General features: G+C 35.7%; 1 protein-coding gene and 1 long non-coding RNA gene across 6 annotated transcripts in view; one reads left to right on the top strand and one right to left on the bottom strand.

Moving 5' to 3' along the window:
• Window positions 1-18,663, top strand: part of LOC147843249 (uncharacterized) — a 650,118-nt gene that overhangs the window by 562,089 nt on the left and 69,366 nt on the right. The window lies entirely within an intron of this gene.
• pcdh7b (protocadherin 7b) overlaps window positions 1-18,663 on the bottom strand; it is a 236,814-nt gene that overhangs the window by 214,017 nt on the left and 4,134 nt on the right.

Here is an 18,663-nt window from a genome sequence, read left to right as displayed (position 1 = left end):
TCTTTGGTGGCCTCTCATCGATATAACGCTTCCTGGCTAGCCGGGTGAGGTGGCATGTGATAATGAATATTTTTGCAGCTCGCGTGCATTCTGGATTATCTTTTGTGATGGGAATGCACTCTCAACAAAGACTAAATAAAATACATAAAAGAATTGCATTATTTTGTTATGCTACAAAAAAAAAAAAAAAAAAAAAAAAAAACTGTGCACTGTTGATAGCACTTTCGCCTCACAGTAAGAAAGTTGCTGTTTCAAATCCCACCTGGGCATTTCTGTGTGGAGTTTGCATGTTCACGTGGGTTTCTTCCGGATGCTCCAGTTTTCCCCACCATTCAAACGCATGTGCTATAGGTGAAATGAATAAGCTAAATTGGGCGTAGTGTATGAGTGTAAATAAGTGTGTATAGGTGTTTTCCAGTACTGGGTTGCGGCTGGAAGGGCATCTGCTGCGTAAAACATATGCCGAAATTGTTGATGGATCAGGCCAAAGGAAAATGGTTGAATGAATGAATTTATAGCAAATGGTCTGTATGTATTTTTCTTCATTTGATTTTCATTTTAGAAATGGTTATTGATAAAGGTCTGTGTATCATTTGATCATTCCCTTTTTCTTTTTAGTTTGAAACAATTTTTTGTTGACTCATTATTTAGTTTTTTGATTGTTTTTATTTCCCATGCAGAACTGAAAACAGGACAACAGATGAGTTTTTGTTTTTGATGCCTAGATTTTTTATTTATGTTTTTTCTCACGTTTAGTTTTATTTTTTTTTTTATATTTCACGTTTAGTTTTAGTTTTACTAAATGGAAAAATCAAATGATCAGATGATACACAAACCAAAAAAAAAAAAAAAAAAAGATTTCTGTTTTAAAATGCAAAAATACAATATTGAAATAAGAAGCATTATTTTATTTTTTTCATTGTGAAAAATTTATAAGCAAAAACTTTTATATAGTTTGAATTTTAATTTGTATTTCAAATCATTGTTTTACACACAGAGGAAGGCATTGAGCTGAAAACGTTTGCGTTTTGTTTCCTGAAGAACGTATAATCAGTCATTCATTTACATTTGGCTTTGTCTCGAATTCAGGGGTTGCCACAGCGGAATGAACCGCCAACAATTCCAGCATATGTTTTACGCAGCAGATGCCCTTCCAGCCGCAACCCAGCACTGGGAAACACCCATACATACTCATTTACACAAACACACTTAAACACTACGACCAATTCATTTTACTTGGGCTAAGTCCACTTATTCATCAGGGGTCACCACAGCGGAATGAACCGCCAACTATTCCCCATATGTTTTACACAGCGGATGCCCTTTCAGCTGCAACTCAGTACTGGGGAAACACCTATATTCTCACATTTACACACACTCATACACTGAACAGACCTACTTGTTTTTCACAATTCAGCAATCGCTTAATCCAACGCAAAATCAACAAAAAGGCCCAAATTGTTGTGATCCTAAATCATAAAACATCTCATAAAACATCCAATTTTCCAAACCGTATAGTCAAATTAAATTTATTTCAGACTTATAGACGTCACATAGGCAGTACATATGATATATTTAAGTATATCTATACAGTTGTAGTCAGAATTATTAGCCCCCCTGAAATATTAGCCTGCCTGTTTATTTTTTATTTTTTACTCCAGATTTTTGTTTGACAAAAAAGAAGATTTATTCAACACATTTCTGAACATAATAGTTTTAATAACTCATTTCTAAAAATTAATTTATTTTATCTTTCCCATGATGACAGTAAATAATATTTAACAAATATTTTTTCAAGACGCTTCTATGCAGCCTAAAGTGACATATAAAGGCTTAACTAGGTTAATTAGGTTAACTGGGCAGGTTCCGTTAATTAGGCAACTTATTGTATAACGATGGATTGCTCTGTAGACTATCGAAAGGTTAGCAGGGGCTAATGATTTTGACCTTAAAACGGCTTTTTAAAAACGTAAATCTACTTTTATTCTAGCCAAAATAAAACAAATACGACTTTCTCCAGAAGAAAAAAAATATTATCAGACATACTGTGAAAATGTCCTTGCTCTGTTAAACATCATTTAGAAAATATTTAAAAAAGGATAAACAATTTAAAGTGGGGCCAAAAATTCTGACTTCAACTGTATATAAAAATGTGGGGGAAACCGGTGCCCCCAGAGAAAACCCATACCATCACAAGGAGAACATGCAGACTCCACACAAAAATGCCAACTGACCGGGACTTGAACCAGCAACCTTCTTGTTGTGAGATGACAGTGCTAACCACTGAGCCACCATGCCAACCAGAATGTAAAACTAAAGACGTTAACATGAATATAAAACCATCAGCTCATTTTTTATATCCTTAGACCGAATACGCCTTTATGGTGTCACCATGCAACCACACACCTATGCTAGGCTACTATTATTTCCACTCAGATATGATGTCATAACAAGGTATTTTCTTGTGACAACGAGACTTTATTAAAACTACATATTCTTCTCATTAAAATTACACATTTCAGGGTCAAGACTGGACCATCAACCGAGACTATTTCAGCTTTCTTATATCTGTTTTTGTATGGTTTCCGTATCTGTAGCTTTCTTATTTTAGGAGTTCTGTGGAGAATCACAAACACACACATACACACACACACACACACACACACACACACACACACACACACAGAAACACAGACACACAGACACACACACACACCTTTTCGTCGCATGTAGCTAAGTGACAGTGTTCTTGTGATGGAATGGCTGAACCGTAGAGGCCCCTGTTGCAGAGCATTTTCTATCTCTCGCACACGAACGCACAAACACACACACACACACACACAAAGCACCTTGGCCTTGCTCTTGCTCCTGAGATGCAATGCCACACAGCTATCCCACAACTTGATGGATGGCCGCTGAACCTTCCCTCTCCTGCCTCACACATACACACACACACACACACACACACACATAATCTCATTTTGGAATGGTCTGGAGACACACACACACACACACACACACACACACACACACACAGGGTAGTAATCTCTTTTTGTGGCTTGCGGAATGACACTGTGGCAAAAAAGAAAAAGAAGAAATGGAGGACTATTGGTAGACTCTCGTCAGTCGTTTCCACTTCTTATTCCATTCCGTTTGAATCCATTTGACTTCAGCCGCATCTCTTCTCCATACCAATGAGGTCTCGGTGATGAGGAGCAGTCTCCTTTTACACAAATATGTAAGACTTTGTGCATTATTTATACCGGCTCCAGTGTTTAATATCCACTTATGCAGTCGAGAGATCACAACTCACTTAATATTTCAGGCCCTCATACTTGTGTGCTTTACACTGGAGAAGAGCAAACGCTAAAAAGACAAATAAACGGCTGGAGACCGATGGAATGTGTGTGTGCAGGTATATGTGACAGATATGGGTTACATCTCTTAAAACCATCTGGATTTGGAAAATTATATTACTCTCTTTTTTAGATGTCAACACAGGCAGATGTTTTATCGCGGAATGGAGTTGTCAGTCATTCTTGGTGTATATTGTTTCAGCACATAAACATCCATCTGTCTGGCTTAAAGCTCGTTCTGATTGGACGGCGGTGGGTGGTTTGTGATGTTGCGGTGTCACCCAGAAGTGACATTTGTGTTTATTGTCTATATTCTTTCTTTTTTGAAGGACTAGTACGGCAATTTCATCCGAGGTTCTCAATGGATTTGGGACTTGCTCAAAATGCACAGGCTCAAACACAAACCCTTGGCTTGATACGCACTCAAGACTTTGATGTTTATTCTCCCTCTCGCAAACAGAGAAACACAAACGTCTCCACTGCAGAAATAAGCATATACTGAAACCATAGGCCAGTAATTCACAATGTTTTTCATCCCCAGCAATATTCAAGTCTTTAGAATTTATTTTTATCTATGAAAATTCAGAATTAATGTAAGTAAAAACAAAAATATCTAAAGTGATTGCATTTTATGATTAGAGAATTCAATCAATCAATCAATGATTACGTTTACATGGACATCAGTAATCTAAATATTTGCCTAAATCTGAAAAGTACAATAATATGATATGACATTATGTTCCTTTCATGATCCCGTTTTACATGTTCGGCACATAGATTGATTAATGTCATTGTGTCACCACAATATCCACATGTTCTCTGGAGTTTCGTTTTTAATTTATAGACTTTAACTGCAGTGTTGCACTTTCACTTTCATTCAGGAACATTTCGTTCATGCCCCTGTGACAAACCGAGATACTGGATATGAGTATGAAGTAAGGATTGTTAGAAGAGTTTTGTTTAAATGGAATTTGATACCGCACGCAGAATGGAAAGAAAAAACACCAGCAATTCGTGATGCAGGTGTCTGTGGTCCTTCACTGACTAGGTAGGTTCAGAGAATAGTGTCAAACAGCCCTACATGATGGTAATAGCTGGATTGCGGAGGGTACATGTCTGTACTGCACTTCAATCATGTTGTCAGCTTAGAATTATAAGGTTCTATCTGAATTTTTTTGTCAAAATTTAGTTGATGACATATTCTTATATGGCAACTCTTCGGCCACTATAGTATTCCCTTTGTCTGTGAAAACGTCAATCTTCATTACTGCCTCTGACGTCATTACCTTCGCTGCCAATCAGTAAGGAAGCTCAAAGTTTAAAGGGACGCGAGTAAGGAAGCTCATTCTCTCTTGCTTTCTTTTCTCCTTCTTGCCTTTTTGTGTATAATTTGGTTTGTGTTGTGAGTCATTATATTGATGTGACTTTAGAGTTTAATTTTGTTCTTGTTTTAGTTTTGCTGCACTGTTACCATCTTGTATGTGTGTATTCTACAATCCCTGCTCTTTGGTGTCCAAATTCCCATGGGAATCGAGGAGTTTAGATGTCATATGACATACACCTTGCAACACGCAGATGACACCACCATCTAAAAACACTAGTTTTGAAGTGAGCGCCACCCTTGTAAGGGCACACTCAGACTATGCTATTAAAACCGTGCCCTGGTATGATTCCTGGATTGTTCGAGAAGTGGGAGTGGTCTGAAACGGGCTCAGGCGAGGCTCAGTTGGACGGCCCTGGCCCGGTTGGAGGAGTACGCTTGTAGTGTGAGTGCAAAACGTGGCTGAGCCTGAAACTGAAGAAGCACCGTCACTTTAAGAGACTGTTTCATATGGATTTATTGATCATTCTTACTGTTCAATGAACATAAACTGTCGTAGTTTATTAAAGACACTAACTTACTGCACGACAGCTTCACCTTCAGCAAACCTCCTAGCAAACCAGCAGAACGGGACTTTATGATTGTTTATGAGCGTCAAAGTTGGCTCATCTCTTCAGCGAATTATTTGACTCTGTGTCATCGCATCCCAAACGACTAAAACAATATAACTAAATAAATGTCCACTGTGCTGAGTGAGAGCGCTTCTTTAACTGAGCAGTGCATCATCGATGACATAAGCTTGCTTCAGCTCTGATGCATTGTGAGTGCAGGCCGGGGGGGTCAAGCATGCTTCGGCATGGTTTAAGGCAGCTGTACATAGTGTGAGTATGCCCTAAGATTTCTATACATATTTGGTTAGAAGAGTTAGATATAGCGGTTAGATATTGGTTATATATAGCGTGCAAACACTAAAAGTTTTGGGGTTTGTTGCTTACTTATTTGACGCCACTTGAAATATTTTTTTTCCCCCTTAATAGCATGCATTAATTGAATTATTTTCTTTTGTGAGATTCCACCTTGTGCATAATGTATATATATATATATATATATATATATATATATATACACTTGAAGTCAGAATTATTAGCCCCCTTGAATTTTTAGACCGCTTGTTTATTTTTTCCCCAATTTCTGTTTAAAGGAGAGCAATTGTTTTCAACACAATTCTAAACATTATAGTTTTAATAACTCATCTCTAATAACGGATTTATTTTATCTTTGCCATGATGACTGTAAATAATATTTTACTAGATATTTTTCAAGACACTTCTATACAGCTTAAAGTGACATTTAAAGGCTTAACTGGGTTAATTAGGTTAACTAGGCAGGTTAGGGTAATTAGGCAAGTTATTGTATAACAGTGGTTTGTTCTGTAGATTATCGAAAAAATATATAGCTTAAAGGGGCTAATAATTTTGTCCCTAAAATTGTGTTTAAAAAATTTAAAACTGCTTTTATTCTAACCTAAAAAAAACAAATAAGACTTTTTTCCAGAAGGAAAAAATATTATCAGACATACTGTGAAAATTTCCTTGCTCTGTTAAACATAATTTGGAAAATATTTAAAAAAGAAGAAAAAAATTTGAAGGGGCTAATAATTCTGACTTCAACTGTATATATATATATATATATATATATATATATATATATATATATATATATATATATATATATATATATATATATATATTGTTTGACTTTTGACAATTGTGACAATTAAATAAAACAAAATAAACAAAAAAAGTATTTATTTAATTGCCCTTATTTGGTATGTATAAATAAAAAAACAAATGCATGAATAAAAAAACATATTTATTATTTAATTATATTTCTAATAATCTGCAATTTTATTAAATATGTATTACCTAATATTGCACTTCAGTTGATCTCACAAATCATTTCCTCCTTAAAAAAAAACAAAAAACCTCAAACCACTTTCATAAAAAAGTAAAAAAAATAAAAAACACTGGATTGTCCTGAAAACTAAATCATGTCTGGCCCTCTAGAAATGAATCGTACTACCTGAGTAAAAAGAAGCATCGCATGAAAAAGAGCCTTTTTTTCAATACTCTGATCCCTGTTTGTAGTCTTTGTGTCAACAGTGAACTATTCCCCTGTGATAGTCTACAACAATGCTAAGTGGTTGTGCTTTTTACAAGCACCACTTAAACACAGACGGGGTTGTGGCTGTGAAAACAATTACACAAAATATACACAGATCTGCAGATGCACACGGGGAGTCACATCAGCAGATGTGCTCTGTTCGTCTGACCTGAAAGTGGACAGCGTGGATCAAAAGGTGAGCTGACATTTCAGAGCCATGATGACGTTAAACGTGACTCATAAAACATGTCCAACTATGAATTCTGATTCACTGTACTATGCTGATATGAACATTTACACCTCTGCAAAAATAAAAGATAGCAGGGGGAAAAAAGGGTTTCACTGTGATGTCAAACATCTTTTTTTTTTTAGCTCCTAAAATAACTTTTTGCAAAAGAAAATAAACACAAAAATGAATAAATAAATAAATAAATAAAATTGCTTGTTTAGACTACTGGCAAAAATAAGTCAAATATATATATATATATATATATATATATATATATATATATATATATATATAATAATAAATAAATAAATAAATAAATATATATAATATATATATATATATATATATATATATATATATATATATATATATATATATATATATATATATATATATATATATATATATATATATATATATAATAAATAAATAAATAAATAAATAAATAAATAAATAAATAAATAAATAAATAAATAAATAAATAAATAAATAAATAAATAAATAATGGTTTTGATTGGGACAGCTTGATCTCACAAGAAAACATATTTTACGTTTTGTCAGTTTAGTAACTAATTTGTACAAATTTGTACATGTTCAATCGTATGAAAATGTACAATTTTAAAAAGGAGGCGTGGCACCCAACCCCACCCCTAAACCCAACCGTCACTGGGAGATAAGCAAATCGTATTAAATTGTACGAATGTGATCGTACAAATACATACAAATTAGCCTCTAAATCAAAAAGTTACGAATTGCTGTGAGATTGTGTTGCCTGGGACAATTTAAAGGAATGGTGTTGGTGTAGCTGCCTAGTCAGTTAATGTGTAGTTCCCAGAATCCTTTGCATGGGATTGCATTAAGAGGAATTATTATTGACAATAAAAGTAATCTTAGGTGTTTCTAGTTACTTGGTTTTGTTTTGGTGATTTAGAAAGCTTCAATTTAGCTGTTGAAGACTTTAATAATAGCAATAGTCTTTGTTGTTTCACTCAGTGAGCCAAACTTGTGTAATGCTAGTTCAGAGAACAGTCAACAATATGCATTAATTAATGAAGCAGTTGTTATGTCTGACTGCAATAATTAACAGAAATTCTGCTTTTCAAATTAAGTGATTGAGATTAATTGACTCAACAAGGGTAAACTGCATTGCGACAAGTTTTATCAACAAGATAATTCAAACGGAAATTACTTGACATTATTTGTTTAACATTAGTTTGGCTATTGAATTTGATGAGCTGAAAATAAGTTGGATGTAAATTAGTGGAACTTGTACCAATTGTTTATTATTTGTTAAAAAAACATTTCCATAATAAAAATATCAATACCATACAGTGTAAAAACCTGGGTTCCAACAAAAATCCATTAAGATAACTTAATTGTTTTTACAAATTTAAGTAGATCAAACAGAAAACAATTAAGTTGTCAAAAAAAACTCAAGAATTGTGTTGATTCAGCTCATTTTAAATAAGTAGTTTGAACAAGCAGCAATTAAAAAAAAATCATGTTTGAGTGTAGAACCTGTTTTGTTCATCTCTGTGAACATTAAATTCAGTAGAATTGTATAATATTACAGAAAGTTGCTTGGAAACTGTAAACAGCCTAAATAAAAGGAGATAACTATTTTTATATCTGTTATTTTCACTTTATGAAAGCAATAAGCCATTTGAGGTTGTACATTACAGTGATTTTACAGCCATTACAAATATTTCTGCTTCACAATCTTTCTTAAAAAAAAAAAAAAACAGCCCTAACTGTGGTAAAATATCATCATAATACGCATCCTCTAACAGCATACTGCTTTAATAAACCCTTACACTGACAAACACATGCAAATATCGACTTAAATAAAACAAAACTCCTGCATTGCACCACAGAGATAACTCAAATGTGCGTGTGTGTGAATAACTGTGTGTAATCCAGTGGCCCTGTGAGTTTGGACACCGTCAGAATTGAAGTACAGATGGGGGTTAAGCACACACGGCGATCACACCGGCACTTACAATCAGCACAGCAGCAACCAATCAAGAGATGATCTCACTTTTTCCCTTTCGCTTCGGCCCCATCGCTTCTGTTCCGCCCGCAACTGTCGCTTTCATCATTTTAGCATGATAAATGTTACAAGTGCATCTCCATAGCTTCAATCAGGACTATTCACATCAAGATTGAAGAACAAGAGACTATGAGTGAGAATATAATAGAGAGTGAAGAGAGGAAGAAGGCGACAGAAAAAAAGAGAGAGGCGAAGAATGAAAGAGAACGAGAGAGACTGCAAGCACGCTCTAGCTACATCACGCTGTCAACGGGCAGCTGAAAGGATAGATTACTTACAGTAACAGGAGGGAAAAAAGAAATCAAAGAGACGTTGCAGTAGTACTTGTAAAAGGTCAAGTGAAATTGCTGCAACTGCACTCCAAAAGGAGAGAAAAAAATACAAAAATGCAACTGTATTTTGAACTGTTTTCTCTGTTAACTTGGCCTTGTGCTGTATCAAAAACAGCTTTCGTATTTCTGGCTAAGGTTTCACAGGTCATTTACATTTACTGGTTTGCATACGCCTGTGTCAACACTGGGTACAAATGAAATGTTGACCTGTGCAGGCAAATCAAGGGATGATTTGTGACGTTTAGATTTCATTTATTGCGCTGCTTATGAATGGTTGATTATAAAATAGATGGTTCTGGTTCTAAATTCTGGTTTATTTAGATATAATCAAAGCTGATGTAAACTACAAAACTACAAACTACAAACATCCCAGCAGACACACAACATCATAAGAGGTTAATATTAGGTTAGATTTAGGTCATGACGTCAGGTCAACAAAAATTCAGTCTAGTCAGCGTCTAAGGACAACATTACTTTGATGTCCAATTATGATGTTGATGTTTGATTGATTTTAGGTTGTGTTGGAAAGTGACCAAAATCCAACGTCGAGCTAACATCCTAAACCAACTTCTTATTGACGTCAAGTTTTGACACTTATTTGTCATGTATGGAAATGAAAATTCAACGTCTGATAGATGTCATATTGGTAACATCCACACCACACTAAGCTGTTACATCATTAGTCGTTGATATTTGGTTGATTTTAAGTTGTGTTGCAAAGTGACCAAAATCAAACGTTGAGCCATATTGACGTCAAATACTGACATTTATTTATCAGGTAAAATCCAACGTCTGATAGAAGTCCTAGTGGTAACGTCCACACAACGTCAAGCTGTTACATCGTTGAGCTGATGTTGGCCAGACATTGGGTTCTGACGTCTATCCGATTTTCATTTACAAACAAAATGCCATGTCCCCATGACATGTCAATCTGACGTCATGTTGACGTCCTGTGCCTGCTGAGATATATCTATCAATGTGATTGCATGTATTACATATTTCTACAAAATTTAGATGTGACATATATTAATTTAAAACAGTTATAAAAAACACTTGAAAAACATTTATTTTCTCTGGATCCACTTGAAATGGGTTTAAGTTAAATGTTAAGATTTGTTTTATTGTCTAAAGCAGTGGTTCTCAAACTTTTTTCCATCAAGTACCACCTCAGAAAACAATTGTCTCTCCAAGTACCACCAATATGAGCAGTATTGAAATACAGTAGTGTAGTAGGCCCAGTAAAGCAGCTACAACTCTGCACAGTTGAAAAATGTGGTAGATTACCTCAGATATATAGGCTATATGTCATATATGGCATATTATATATATCATTTTTAATAAATTTTGAAATGTGTTTAGCATGTACATGATATGATTCATTCCTCCGTGTACCACTAGAAGGAAGCCTGCTTACCACTAGTGGTACACGTACCACAGTTTGAGAACCACTGGTCTAAAGGTTTGGTTCAATTTATTTTACATTTTTAATGTATTTGAGGAATTCTGTGCAAATGTCAACCTTGCCATGACAAAAAAAAATAATAATAATGTTTTCACCAAACTACGGAAACTGTTTCTGGGTATTTTTAGGTTAAGCAAGTTTTTTACAGTACTGTATAAATACTCACAAATGCATCTGTCATATGTTTTCAAACTATTCTTTTTGATTTACCAAAGTCACACAAGTGGCAATTCACATCTGTCACATCCATAACAGACATATGTCACATCCACTTGACACTTTTTCCTCAAAAATGTGAAAATATTAAATAAAATAAAACCAATATTTTTCGTTTTATAGTGAGTCAAGTCTTATCTTTTGATTAGCATTGTTTCTTTTGGGTTGTGCAGCTTAATTCACAGAAATTCTACAAAGCATGTTGTATACCCGCAGACTTTTTTTTGTCACATCCATAAAGCATGTTTATTTTCCACATTTAAAGCATCAAACATGATTACAAATTGATATTTTTCTGGTCCCTTAAATCTGTGGTCAGTTGTTCTGGAAAATATAAATAAAAGTTTCAATATAATCTTAACATATGCTTTCTATATCAATTTATGCTTTGAGTTTTCACTGCAAATGTCACATCCATAATGTTGGAATTGCTAATTTACTAACATGAGCGAACAATAAAAAATGCATTTATTGCAGTATTTATTCATCTTTGTTAAAGTTAGTCAATGGAAATAAAGTTGTTCACAGTGTTGGAAATCAATAATCCATTGATATATGTTTAAATTTAATCTGCAAATGCTGTAAATTATGTCCTGCAATATAAAGTGTTTTTTTTTTCTCTCTAAATTTTATATAAAACATTGTCAAATGTGTTTTATGTTTAAAAAAAAATCTAATTTACAGTGAATTTAGAACACTGTTTGATCGTTTCCCACAAAATCCACTGTACATTATAGCTTCTGTGGGTGTACTGCTTTATTTTATGCCAATTTCCAAAGTATAGTATTTGCATGTGAACCAATTCCAAAAGTGCAAATGGAAGGCACAACCATGCAGATGCTCCATCCTGTGCCGCATCTGTACCTGTGACAGATTTGGTCAGCGCTGGCCATTCAATGCTGACGTTGAGCTGACAAGCGCTCGCTAATAACACAGCAATCAAGCCTGCAGCTGATCTAATTCTGTCCTGGTCTCCATTACCCAGCAATTCCGTGCCATCGCATGGCATGTTATTTAATGTGACGTGACGATGATGGCGTGTAGTTAATTTTACGCTTCTGTATTGTGATGAATAGAATATACGGCTGCTTGTAAATGCAGCTTGATTGCTTCACTGATTGAAGGCTAATTCTCAACTTTGAGGTCACTTGGCACACACATCTGAAAAGAACTGTCAGTTATTAAAATCTAACATTTCAAGCTACTTTGCTAAAAAAAAGTTTGACATTTATTATTAAAAAGGTCAATTGTATGTAAACTCTTACCTGTAGTATTAAAAAAACTCATGCAGCACTTTGTATGTAATGAAAATAAACTTGTGTGATTTGCGTGGATGTTTTGCTAGCAGCAAAATAAGGTAAGCTACACACTCAAGCACTCATAAACAACAGAAGTGATCAGCATTTGCATGCCCCTGTTTTTGTATTGCTTGCACCTGTCCAAAATGAGTAATGCTTTAGTCCGCCAGGCACATGTATGTAAAACAAATGCTGGCTGGACGCATTGTAAAGACTGAAACCACAACTGACATGCCACACTGACCTCAAAAAGCCTTACAAATCTCAGCAATAGCCTCAAACAAGACTAAATGCGGAGATAGATTACGACAAACTATGGGGAAAAAAGGATCTCTAGATGATTGGCAGATAGTTGATTCGAGTGTTGATTTTTTGGTTTAAAATAATACAAAAGAATCATTTTTAACCACAGCCCTGTTTGAACAAAATAGGCCAAAATCTTTTTCATCAGGGAATGACACTCTGTGTCTGTTTGAATGCATTTAGTTGCCTCTGATCTAGAGATTTATGGAATCAAGGGAAACGATTAAAGACTGTATCCATCTATAAAAAAAAAAAAAAAAAAAAAAAAAAACATTAAACATTCTGGATACAACCTTTTTTTTTCAGTAAGTTTTCCCATGCATTATAGAGCGCTGACTCTGAAGCATCAAAACGCTAAATTCCATGAAAGATGCAAACAGTCCCATCAGAGAAATTATAAGTGATTAGAGCAACTAAATATATAATGCAACAAAAAGCATAAATTAACAGCTGCAAGCTAACACAAACAACCCGATGCACTAACTGGCCACTTTATTAGGTACTCCTGTCCAACTGCAAATTTCTATTCAGCCAATCACATGGCAGTAACTCAATGCATTTAGGCATTTAAACAAGACAATCTGCTGCAGTTCAAAGCGAGCATCAGAATGGTGCAGAAAGGTGATTTAAGTGACTTTGAACGTAGCATGGTTGTTAGTGCCAGACGGGCTGATCTGAGTAATTCAGAAACTGCTGATCTACTGGGATTTTCATGCACAACCATCTCTTGTTGATGCCAGAAGTCAGAGGACAATGGCCAGACTAGTTTGAGCCTATAGAAAGCCAACAGTAACTCAAACACACACTCGTTACAACCAAGGTATGCAGAAGAGCATCTCTGAAAGCACAACCTTGAGGCGGATGGGTTACAGCAGCAGAAGACCACACCGAGTGTCACTCCTGTTTGCCAAGAACAGAAAACTGAGGCTACAATTGGCACGTGCTCACCAAAATTGGCCTTGCATCAACGGTTTAGGCTGCTGGTGGTGTAATGGTGTGGGAAACATTTTCTTGGCACACTTTGAGCCCATTAATACCAACTGAGCATTGTGTCAACGCGCAACGAGTATTAATGCTGACCATGTTAATCTGTTTATGACCACAGTGTACCCATCTTCTACTTTCAGCAGAATAACAGGCATGTCATAAAGTGTGAACCATCTCAGACTGGTTTCTTGAACATCACCAATAGTTTACTGTAGTCAAATGGCCTCCACATTCACCCGATCTCAATCCAATAGAGCACCTTTGGGATGTGGTGGAATGGGAGATTTGCATTATGGATTTGCAGCTGTCAAATCTGCAGCAACTGCGTGATGCTATCATGTCAATATGGACCAAAATCTCTGAGGAATATTTCCAGTACCTGGTTGAATCTATACCAAGAAGGATTAAGACAGTTCTTAAGGCAAAAGGGGGTCCAACTCGGTACTAGAAAGGTGTACCTAATAAAGTGGCCGGTGAGTGTACGTTTTAAAGAGAATGCAGAAGAAAGCTGTGAAACGCCTTGATATGCAGTGTTAGCTTTCTGGCTGGCAGGAAGGTAGTGGAGTCTCCCACCTGCATTAAGTTAAATTAACGACAGCTTAAATGTCCCATGTGCAGAGGGACATGGAAACACTAGTGTTGTCTGGTTACCTGTCTGGGAGGAGCGCCGCGGTGTAGTTTTTGCTATTAAGACAGAAGACCGTATGTGTGTGTGTGTGTGCATGGGTTTCTGTGTGCTAGAAGATTAGGTGAATGTAGGTAACACAAAACCCCACCACACATTTATGAGGCCACTGCACCCGATCCCCCTCAACACTCACTCACAAACACACACACACAAGCAGAGAGAGAGAGAACAGTAGAGACCTTTCTCTAGGCTGCTAACAGGGCCCTCTTTCTAGTTCCTGTCTCTTTTACCCTTTCCTCCTCTAGACAGAAAATGAAGAGAGGAAGGGGAAAAGAGAGAGCATCTCAGATGTCAGACCACAAGAACTGAAATCAAACACGATCAAAAAGAGCCGGGCCTTTTCACAAGGAGAAAAACACAGGTAGTTTTCATGGATGACTTCACCAGAGGGAATTGTACTGTGAAGAGAAAATTAATCTTGTCCAGAAAACTAGGTATTTCAACTCAGCTACAAGACACTATTATTAATATCACTCTATGTTCTCCATCATTAATTCAAAAGCTGCATGTGCACAAAGCACATCTAGTTCAGAGGACTGTGAGGTCATGTGACCTGTCCTGGCATTTAATAGTGTTACTTTACCTAGATTTATCAACATTTTGCGCAGTAGTAGAGTAAAACTGCTAAATATCTGCCCATTTAAACCCTTGTCCTTGAATGACCTGACAAAAGTACCATTTAACTCTATAAAGTAACATTCAAATTGGAAACCGAGTAAAATTAAATGTTTTGAACATTTGATACAACTATAATAAAAAGCTTTATTTAATGAAGTTACACTAAATTAATCCTACAGTATCACTAATCAATTTTGATGGTACTTTTTACAAGAATGCATGAGGCATAATGCTCCAATTTTGCCACTTTGACCCAAAATAAATATTTTAGTGCTTTAAAAAAGTGCCATCTATAGACTGTAATTGTGTTTTAATCTACATACTGTAAAGAGTACCCCACCTCCACCATGTACGCACCAATATACAGTGCTCAGCATAAGTGAGTACATCCCATTTTGAAAATTAATATTTTTCTTCATTTCACAGTGAATACAGGCAATGTATTTTGGTGCATTTGGACCAGAAAGAGATTTATTAAACAGATATATTTATTAAAATAAAATTTTAGTTACCAAAGATATTTAACAAATGGAAAGATAATACAATTAACCTACAACCTACAACATTTCAACTAAATAATTTATTTGTTTTGCTTCTCGATTTTTCCTCTTTATTAAATCTGTATTTAAGATTTTTCTTTAACATATATGTGGGTATACTAGTTTTTGGACCATTATTGTAAGTTATTTTGTTAGATAAGCTCAAGATTTGGCTTCAGTACTGACTAATTAATGTATATGCACAATTATAACATTGTATAGCTTTCTATTAAAAATATGAATTTAAAAGATAGATTAGTGAGTGGTGTACTTAAAGTATACTGTATATGGTGAGCACTGTATACACACTAGGCAAGAGATGGTAATTGGTTTCAAGGTATACTGCTGTTTTGAAAAGTCAAGGTTTTAAAATTGGCAAATTTTTCTGCTCTACCGTTCCTAAGGTATATAGAAGACATTTATATATCTATCTATATATATATATATATATATATATATATATATATATATATATATATATATATATATATATATATATATATATATATATATATTTATTTATTTTTTTTAGGACAACAGTATCTCCAGCAGAAAAGTTATACAATGATGGTGTTTTACTCTTCTAAAATATTTTAAATGTTTCTCAAAATAAAATGTATTATGTTCAAAGAGGAAAAAAAAAAGTTTTGTGTTTTACCCAGACATTTAAGAAGAATATATTTTAGAGCAGTAATCGCAATACTGTGAAACTGTTTTTTTGTTTTGTTTTTTCTATGGGTTATTATACCATCAGAATCTTATACCAGCTTATGACTAATACAAACACCAATTCAGGAGTTCACCTACTCAATCAATTGCATTAACATGGCAATTTTTCACACCATGATTTTTGTGTTGCAGTCCATCCTTGAATGAGGCTTGAAGCTTGACTCAAACCCCAAGTAAAAGTCCCCGTCCCCCATTTTTAAAACATTTTGGGGGAAAAAAACAAAAAAACGAGGAGGAGATGGGGATGTGGAGGAATGCCGGAACAGAAGTTAACTGAAACTACTACGTTACTTATATACACACATGATGATTAACTGACCCACCTAACTGATCAGGCTTCTCCCGAACTTACTTTAGAAACTTCCTTAAGACATGAAAAAAAATATCAGAATAAATAATTACTGTACTATGTGAAATCTCCCTTAAATGTATTAATTGTGCACCCTTATCTAGCAGTTATACCAGCAGTTATGCATTATACTCCTTCCTTACAGAAACCTGACACTCATCAAATCAGTAATTAATCAAGAATTAGTGGCTTGAGTCCATAATGAATGTGCCTCATACACTTTCTTTCATGATGAGTGACAGAGGCAGAAAGATATTGGGAGGGAAGGTACATGCAGATAAAAAAACAAATAGATAATTAAAGTTGGGAGGCGAGGAACAAGAAGGTCATCATGACAGTCAAGGCCAGCAAAAAAAAGAAAAGCCGTCAAAACCAAGCTGGAAATATTAAGTAAAAAAATAAAAAATCTAATGACTTCTCTTTCCAAAGTATTTGATATAGACTATTATGCTATCTTAATGGGATTTTGCGAGGGCATGTTGGCTACTCGTGATAACGCTCAATAAAACATCTAAAGAGCCCCTCTTAAATTGTCAGCAGGGATGTACGTAATGACGCTGGACTTGATCTCGCTCCTCGCCAAGGAGGCTGTAATTGCAAACTGGTAATAGTGTAGAACTCTTTTGCTCAACGCCCTGTGAAAGTCTGCTGCATTTGACAAGCAAATGGACGGATTGTACAAAGCACAGCAGCTTACAAATAAAAAGCAAATAAATAATTATCTAAGCGGAGTACTTGGACACACAATACATGTGCCGGGGCAGCAAATGGAGGCTGTGTTTAAAAATGCATGAGATGTCCGAAAGAAACATAGTCAACAGTACTCCGTTCGTAGAGAGTGCAGGCGCCTAAACACAGCACATCTGAAGGCTGCTCAAGAGGGCTAGAGAAAAGGGAGAGATGAAAGAAAGACAGAGTTGTCAACAGAAAAACAAGGAAGCTGTGGAAGGAGCCAGGCTTTGTGAAGAAGAAGAAAATAATAAAATGAGTCAAGAGACACAAGTGGAAGCCTGGAAAGAGGAAGCAAGCTTTAAAATCGACTGATAAAAGAAGGTGTTTAGAGTGGGGTAAATTTAATAAATTACTAAATCAAAGCATGAATCGGGTTGGGTATGTTAGGAAGAAAATGCAGTGTGATGGTGTGAGAGAGAGGGCTGCCTTGTGGCTTGTGTTTGGAAAGGGCATTGTTCTGGAATGCAAGGGAGGACAGTACTTACGCCATGTTAGATAGGAATCAATAATGCATTAACCACCTTAGAAAACACATGAAACGACAGGGCAAGTGTTCTTTTCCTGGCAAATCTGGACAATAAAAGAGCCGACTTCATTTTGAATTAACCTCACCCAGCACAGAATCGCTCCACAGGACAGGGAACAATAATGATATGAATTGATTATTTCACATGTGGGCCTTAGAATTTACAAAGCCATTTTGTGGCTGCTGTAACAAAGGGCATTTTATGCTTTAAATAATGGCATGAACAACAAGGAGAGTACAAGAGGTATGGGGTACGAATAACGATAAGAGAATGTGAGATAAGAGAGAGAGAGAGAGGAGAGAGAGAGAGAGAGAGAGAGAGAGACCAGATTTCACTTCTGGGTCACTGAATTTGTCCAGACACACAAGTGCACAGGAATGTTAAATGTGACCTCCCGCCCAGATGTTCGCAGTCTGTTCGGATAAGCACGTTAAAACATGACACCACAACTAACATTCCACCTTTTTCAATCTTTTCCCCCTCAGCTTCATCTCACTCACCCCTCCTCTATTCTGCCTACCCCCTAGGAAGAGAAAGAAGTAACCATGTTTTGATAAAAGAGGTTGGGTCGTGCTCCAGCCGCAAACCTACTGCAGAGACAGAATAGCAGTGAACCAGAGCCATATGTGATCCTATTGGATCTTCAGATGCACACACACAGACAAAGGTCAAAAAATGCTGACACCCGCATCTGCCCTACAACTACACTAAAAGACGTGCCAATGTGTCTACAGCATGGCCTCCACACCCCAGGTGGCCTGGGC

This window comes from Danio rerio, chromosome 7, assembly GCF_052040795.2.
Source record: "Danio rerio strain M-AB ecotype USA chromosome 7, GRCz13ab, whole genome shotgun sequence".
NCBI lineage: Eukaryota > Metazoa > Chordata > Actinopteri > Cypriniformes > Danionidae > Danio > Danio rerio.
Note: the sequence above shows the minus strand (reverse complement) of the source record. Positions and strands in the feature narration are given on the sequence as shown.